Source organism: Actinia tenebrosa, unplaced genomic scaffold (assembly GCF_029948245.1).
Source record: "Actinia tenebrosa isolate PJP-AT-01 unplaced genomic scaffold, QUT_ActTen_1.0 PGA_scaffold3__52_contigs__length_22856419, whole genome shotgun sequence".
NCBI classification, from domain to species: domain Eukaryota; kingdom Metazoa; phylum Cnidaria; class Anthozoa; order Actiniaria; family Actiniidae; genus Actinia; species Actinia tenebrosa.
In genome coordinates this window covers 4,934,512-4,942,791 of record NW_028292580.1, presented here as the reverse complement: position 1 = coordinate 4,942,791, position 8,280 = coordinate 4,934,512, and the positions used below count along the sequence as shown (strand labels likewise).

The 8,280-nt window shown below is 34.6% G+C and overlaps 1 long non-coding RNA gene across 1 annotated transcript; it reads left to right on the top strand.

Moving 5' to 3' along the window:
* Nucleotides 1-6,663: 6,663 nt before the first annotated feature.
* On the top strand, nucleotides 6,664-7,835 carry LOC148908133 (uncharacterized). Its single transcript, XR_016120850.1, has 3 exons — nucleotides 6,664-6,942; nucleotides 7,403-7,492; nucleotides 7,610-7,835. It is a non-coding gene; the product is annotated as an uncharacterized LOC148908133 (long non-coding RNA).
* Nucleotides 7,836-8,280: the final 445 nt, after the last annotated feature.

The following is an 8,280-nucleotide window of genomic DNA, read 5'->3' as shown; positions in this document are numbered from 1 at the left end:
GTTAATTCTTCGTTTGCACCTTACGTCATCGCGGCCATGTTGGTACCATTTAACAAAAGATTTCTCATTAGCATCCATTGTTAACGGTACCACAATGGCCGCCATGTTTTTGTCTTTTAACTCTTTTGGGAATGCTTGCAACCCATCAATAGAGGGGAATGGCTAGCAAACCCTTTTGTTATAAGTCTTTGTTCACTTTTTTTCAAGCGTGACCCTGCACAATCCTTTGTTTTACCATTGTTTTTTACTATTGTTGGCAATGGCTGAGTGAACAGACCAAATCTTTCTTTTGGCTGCTAGTTCAAAATACTAAAGATTTACAAGAGATATTTGAATATTCCTTACAACAATCCCATATACAAAGTTTATGTTTACTTATTTTGCAATTTCGGATGAGCATAAATCAAACATTGTGCACGGCCAAGACCGGTTCAACATCAAAAGCGAACAAAGACCTGATAACAATAGGTTTCCTAACCATTTCCCTCTATTAACTATGGTTTTTAAACAATTTTAAAATTGTTTGTAGTCTATCTTCGGTAAAGCAAAACTGTATAAGGCAAGATGTTATACGAAAGGTTTATGACCACAATGCACCACATTCGCTAGTTCCAAATTACCCCTGTGTTTCTTGATTACAGACTCATTTACTCAGGCTTAGCCTCGAATCAGTGTCTAACTATTCACAAATACCAACGGTAAAGTAAAGAATGCACAACTTCAACAATACGAACACTTTGAAACTCGACGGACCAAAATCGAGGCTAAGCCTGAGTAAATGAGTCCGTAATCAAGAAACACAACGGTAATTTGGAACTCGAAAAGGGTCTATTCTTGGTTTTCACGTGACGTCACGAGCGGATTAAAACTTAATGTCCGCCCTATTGGCGCACAGGAAGCTCATTAGCATATGTCAAATCACACACGTGCGCTTATGTTTTGATTCGAATTATGCGATGTCCGAAGATTTACTCGTCCATATTTCAAAAAAAGATACCCAAGAACAGAAAAGAATGGAAGAAACCTCTTCAATTGCCTTATCTGAATACGCCAAAAAGCTTGAAAGTCACATTCGAAAGAGATATTTTAAAAAAATCGAAGGTATTGGAGTCGACCCCGCGTGTTTACAAGGCGAGAAGTTAGATGCAGAATGTCTGCCACCGATCGAAGCCACCGATCTTCTCTCTTATCTTGTGCCAGAAACCAGCTTCTATACTTTAAAGCAGTTCAAGGCTTTCAAGAGTCTAGAGAGTTACAATCAAATGGTATCGGGCTTCATAACGAGCGTCCAAGGAAAAACCATTGGAAATAAGTTCGTGGTGTTGGGAAAAGTTCGTCATTCGCAGCGAATGAATGAACCGCCAATACCAATTTGGATTATCACTAATGGAGAAGGAACGATATTATCTGCCCACTGCCTGGGTTGCAAAGCAGGTCTAGCAGAGTGCTGCTCTCATGTAGGGAGCGTACTGTTTTATATTGAGGCGTGGAATCGTATACATGGAAAGTTGGCCTGCCCTTAAGAAAATGAAAAGACTTAACTACTACTTTAACAGTATTTGATTTTAACTTATACGTATTTAATATATATCTGAGTAATGCCTATTGGTATTTGATGTGTATCTTAACATTTTTGTTAAATCGCTCTGTATTTAATCTATGTTTAAAAACCTATTTAATAAGTATTTAACAAGCACTATGTTCAGGTACAGATAAGATAGGGTATCTTGTTTATACTTGTATAGGTCTTAATATATATTTGAATATCAAGTATGTGTCAAGTCAATAGACTTAACTCCTACTTGTGCGATGATCCGTAATAATATAGGTATTAAGTAGTATACTTAATATGTGCTTAACAACAGTAAAACTCTCCAATGACTAAATACATTTTAAGTACCATACTCTCCCTTTAGCTGGCCGCTGGCAGTTTTATTCATTTATTTACTGCCTTATGCATGAAGGAAATTTGTTTCATTTTATTTTATTAAATTTGGATTAATTTTTTAGACAACCTCATTTTCGCTATACGTTTTTCTAATGCATGATGGTCTTTCATCAATTTTGCAAGATGCACTTTATTGGCTTTCCTTATTAGCATATGACGGAGATTTGTTTTGGAAATTATCGGATCCTTTCCGGGCCCCCCCATATGAAAATCATTCCATATATTGATATGACATTTGATATTGGTGACAATAACACAATTCAGTTCTGGTGCGCATGCTCACTGATGACCGAAATCAAGATGGCGGACCGTGTAAAACGTTTTTCTCGTCCACCAAAATGATTCATTGAGGAATGTAGTCGTAAAAAAGAACCAGGAATAAAGCGAAAGCAAAAAAACGACAAAAGTCTTTACGATGTTGAGATTGTTGAAGTCGATAGGGAAAGAAAGAAGTTGAAAATCCATTTTGTTGGATATAGCGACAAGTTTGACGAATGGCGAGACTATGACAACGAAGGCGAATACTTTCCATTTATTCGCTTGGAGAAAGCTTATATTCCAGGCCAGCAGTCACTAGAAGACCGAAAGTTTGTTTTTCATGAACAGCTTTATCGCTCAATTAAAAGAGCTTTGTGGTCAGGCCGACGGGACGACCCTTCGACGAGAATAGAAATAAATGTTGAACAGGATGTCTTTTACTCCGGACTTGGAAAGATCACAAACAGTATTCTTCATAGGGGAAAGGACATTTATAAATTGGAAGACAACCGGTCTTTGGACGCTATACTAGGGACAAGGTGGGATGAGAGGATTCTTAATTGCATTGGAGATTATGCTTTTGTAGAAAAACAAACTGTACGGTACTGGATCACTAAGAAGAACCCAATTCAAGAGTTTAAGTACATTGGTGGTAAATATGTTAAATCAGAAATCGAGGATTCATTTATGCTTGTATTTACGTTTGTACGAGGTGATGGAAATAGGAAGCAATATCTTAAAAACAATACATAAACATTTACCTTCAGATACTCAATGGATTTAATGGATTCCTTTTCAAGAATTATAAAGACAACATTTTGTTAATAGCCATGGTTATATCAAAATATCAATGATAAACATTATTGCAATTTTGTTTGTTTGTTTTGTGCATGTTTCCTAAATGCTACACCACATACTGTAAAAAAACTGCTTTATGTCTAAATTCATAATTGCTGAAAACTCACAACTGAAAACTTGTTAATAGCCATGGTTATATTAAAATATCAATGATAAACAGTATTGCAATTTTGTTTGCTTGTTTTGTGCATGTTTCCTAAATGCTAAACCACATACTGTAAAAAACTGCTTTATGTCTAAATTCATAATTACTGAAAACTCACAAAGTGCAGCTTGGCACCCACTTATTATTCACTTTATCAAGATGACCACAGCAAACTTCAAATGCACACCTTTTGCATTTTTTGGTGCATGTCTTAATGTTGTGACCTTGTTCCAGACAGTTTGAGCAAGTCAAAGAATTTTTTTCTCGCTGGTAACCTTCTGCCTCAAGGTGCTGCACTCTTTGTTTTTTCCAGAAGAGTTGTCTCAAAGCAGATACCCCTCGGTGGTTGGATGATCTGAAATAATTTTTAGATGCCGTATCATTATATTTTTCCATCCCTTGTTGATTGAAATGTGCAATATTTTTGTATAGCTTCAACAATTCAGGAACATGACAGTAAAGAGTGTGCATATATGGTGTAATATCTTTACCCTGATAAAGATTAAAAAATTGTTGAAACCAGGATTTTATTTTATCTTTCAGCTTGACTGTTGATTCTTCATTATCATAGTCCAGTTTTAAATCTCCAATAATGTCCAAAAAATCACCCCAAAGTTTCTTCAAATTATCTGTGTATTCATATGTTGGAAGCAGAGTATTGAAGTCAATGTGCTGAAAAACAGTTAGTTTTTCTGGTCCAGTTAGATCCCTATAATCAAGTTTTTTAGTATTTGGCTCTACCTTCCATTCAAATGTTATTCCAATGTTCTTTAAAAATGCCTCATACCCTGCCATGTGTTTGTATTTTTCCCTTTTAAAACCATTTGGAAAAGTTTTAACATTTTCAATTGCATCCTTCCTCCTCAGTTCTCTAATCAGAAGCTCAATGAGGTTGTCTGATATTCTTAAAAACAAGTGCAAAGTATCAATGATAACATGGTCTAGTGGAATAAAATTGAAGAGGGGTTTTGATTTGCAATTAAACCGTTTGGATCTTGAATGTTCAGTTATTTCATCATGTGTCCTTGCTCCAAACTTCTTATCAGTTAAGGACCAGGTTTTGGTTATATCACATCTAGATTCTCTGGGACACTTGCAATAAATGCATGCATAATCCTGGTTTGCTGGGCCTAATCCACAGACACATGCTAAGAATTTCCAATCACCTCCTAGGAAGTATTCAATTTTAAACTTTTGTCCTTCAACATCAATTTCATCAAAGTTTTCCATTTCTGTTTTTAAGTGACTTAGACTTTCTGCAAGATTGTCATAGGTTTCTGTGGTTTTCATTACAGCCAATAAATAATTACCTTTATCACTCATTGCAATATCCTTTTCATTGAGTATAGTGTAAGTAAAATTAACTATTTTTAATCTTTTGCCAATACTTGTTCCATCACCACTCAACTTCACCTTGATTGTATTTTCATTTTTTAGCATCCCCTTGTTTTTAAGCCTCTTGGTTTGTTCAATCAAGCTTTCCTTAAATGAAATCTGAACACCCTCTGCCTCTCCTGGTGTGTCTGTAAGCCTCCATTTGGCATTCAAATCTGATATTCTTTTATTAAGTCGATACATATTTGGCATTTCAGTTGATTTCAAGGCCAGTTCATGCCAAGCTTCATTGGAAATGTTAAATTTGTCCTTTATGTACAGCCAAAAGTTGAGATCAGTAATTTCCTCATCAGTGAGTGTTACAGGATTGTTCTCTTTGAGAGGGAGTTGATCTTTATCAACTAGCTGTAAGGTTTCATATTCTTGGGTTGCATTGTTAAAGATCTCTACTTTTGTAGCAATGAAGTCATGATGACCAAGAAAGGAGAGGGTTGCATTACATTGCTCTTTCATCTGGCCCTTTACCCTGTATTGGTGCCTTTTTGTGAACTCATGAAAACTCTTTTTCTTTGAAGACCCTCTTTTGTTTGGTGTTGCTTTTTCCTGGTTCTTTATAACTTTTTTGACTAAATTTTTGAATCTCTTTTTGTAGAAGTTACAAGAGCTTTCCGATTTTTCAAGAGCAGCCTGTAGTTTTTCTTCTACTTTCAGCCTTTTTGACACTTCTTCCACAACAGTGTCTTCTAATGCTCTTTTTTGGCCTCTAAGATTACTGTTCTGTTGTTCAAGTGCACACTTGTCAATTTCTGAGTAGTACACAGTAAATTTATGAGTAGTCCCTCTCCATTTATTTTCTAATCTCCTGAGAGAGAAGCCACCCTTCCTAGCTGCAGCCTTTGCTTTGCTCTTTAAAACAGAAATCGTTTTTCCAAATACATTCAGTATACGATTGTTAATTAAAACCCCTTCGACTCCAGAATCTGTCAAAATCCTGCTCACAACCTCTGATAAAGCAGAAGTTCCACAGCCAGTACTATCCCTTTTCTTAGAGATGGCATAGATTAAATAGCTACAATAAAATGAATACAATAAAATTATTTTTTATACAATTCGGCTTCACTAATTTTAAAATAAAAATAAGAATAAGAATAAAAATACGTTTATTGAACGCTTAAATAAATAAAAAAAGCTTAATTATTCCAACTTACTTCGAAATTTCGTAAGTGAAGGTAGGAGAATTTGCCTTAAATTGATCATTTTGTTCCCTAAAATCGTCTTCTATGGCTTCTACAGTTTGACAATAGAAGATCAAAAGGACAAAGACCAGATGATGTAGTTTAGCAGCCATTTGACGTACCAAAAATCTCACAAAAGTCGACTTATAATATATCAAAACAAAGATAATTTATTCAAGATTTCAGATTTGGCGGTAAAATCATGATTCAAAGGCGGGTATTGAAGCTAGACCCAGTTATTCGCAGCTAGATAGTCGAGAATCGAGTAACGCCTTGTAAAATCGACTCTCAACGGTACTCGGAAAACACAGATTTGACGTACCGAAAAATGCCTCAAATCATTTAATATTACTACTAGTAATGGTTTACATACTGCTTTACTTAAATCCAGTGGTAAATGAAAGACAGACTCACTTAAATTCACGAGAGAGCGTAAAATAGTCGAAAAATCCGTGTATTTTCTCGCTCAACATATGAGCTTCGTACCGGAAGTGAGCTCGCCGGAATATGATATATGGCATTTGACACCAGTGATTTTCATATGTTTTGAAATTTCCTAGGTCCGCCCCTGAATAACACCTATTTGTTGCGTTTTTCACCAGCGTTTTAAACCTACGTTAGGAACACCGACGCAGCTTTAACTAGTTTTTAGCTAGTTATTTCTTCGAAATAAAGTTTGGATGTTTTTACCGATAACGAAATTAAAATACTATTTTTATCAAGTGATTTACATATAGGTACCTACGGCAGATATATAAAAATTATTTTAAAATGCATGATATCGCAGTGAAACCTCACTCTCAGATTTAATAATACGGTAATTTAAAGTTGTCTGTGCTTCCTGTGAGCAAAAGCAATAACGACCAAAGAAAACTATGTATTTCAACACGTGACAACATTTGGATAGGTTGGCGGTCATTTTCACTAAACCGTTGAAGTAGAAATACAAACGGCGAAGGTTTGCTTGGTTTATCCCTTTCTGTTGTGCTAGAATGGCTTTTTATGGTTGGTTAGTGATGCGTGGAAGATGTTGGATGCCTTAACTAAGATAATGTCGTTTTGGAATAAGTAAAGGCCGCGAAAGAGCCAAATACTCGCTTCGTATTGCAAGTTGTTGTTCATCGTTCTACAGTCGAAGCTCATAAAGGCGCAAAGATCGTTTGGTAAGTTGTAGTTGCTGACTTATTCAGTACGATAAACCTAATAATATGTTGTTGAAATGCCGAGTTAGTTTTAATGTGAGGGATAAGTTTAATAATATGCCGAAGTTTATTCTTGCCTCGGTGTTTTACATGAGTTTACACTAGCCCAACAGGCAAATGTTTATCGTAAACAATATGGTCAAATGTCTTTAAAAAACTACAAAATACGCTTTACCAAATAATTTACTTCAACAGTACTTCTAGAAAATGTAGGTATTTAATTTAATTCGACTGTTTTCTATCCAGTATAAGCTAGCTATTGACCCGGGATGAATTGGTTGTGCATTTGACAAAGAGGGCTATATATATAAGCTGCCTGCCAACACTTGAATACTCTAGAAGTTAATTTCTAATTTCTGCCAATAATTAATTTCTTTAATTAATCTATTTTATTACTGTTATGATATTGATATTTTTACAGAGCCATCCCATCTACATATGAAACAGCAAAGAAAATAAGAAAGAGAGAACAAGGCAACAAGAATACAAAGAGAATCAGAGAATGCTAAGGGTAGGTTAAGTGTTGAACTTAAAAGTTAATTATGAATAAAAAGTGTTGTTATCCTCAAAGATGTGCTTTGTTACCTTTTCAGATTTTTAATGATTTTCTATATCTTTTTTTCAACAGAATTCAAGGATAATAAAAAGGTCAAATCTGTCAAAAAAACATTAAGACAAGTAAGGAAATGAAGAAAGCCCTGTCACACAGCCACTCTTCAACAATAAAAACAGTTCTGTTTTTTTTAACAAAAGCCTTAAAGTAACTTATATCAGGGAACTTTGTAACTTCATAACTTGTCAATGACTAGTCAATGACTTCGTGATTAAGTATAGACTATATGCACAAATTAAGTTTGAACAATAAATATATATTAAGTACTTATATCAAGTATTTTTTCAGTCCTTGTCAAATATACATTAAATACAGTCTGTGGGTCAAAACAAAGTACATGTTAAATACATATTAAACATGAATTAAGTGTCATGTTGTGGTACTGATTAAGTATGATTTGACCAGGCGTTAAGTAGGGTTTAAATGCCAATTAAATGCTACTAAAGTAGCAGTTAAATATCTCCACAAATACAGGTTAAATAGATACTGTCAAGTACATATTAAGTATGGAATATGTACATATTAAGTTTGAACAATAAATATATATTAAGTAAATATCAAGTATGTTTTCACTCCTTGTCAAATATACATTAAGTACAGTCTATGGGTCAAAACAAAGTACATGTTAAATACATATTAAACATGAATTAAGTGTCATGTTCTGGTACTGATTAAGTATGATTTGA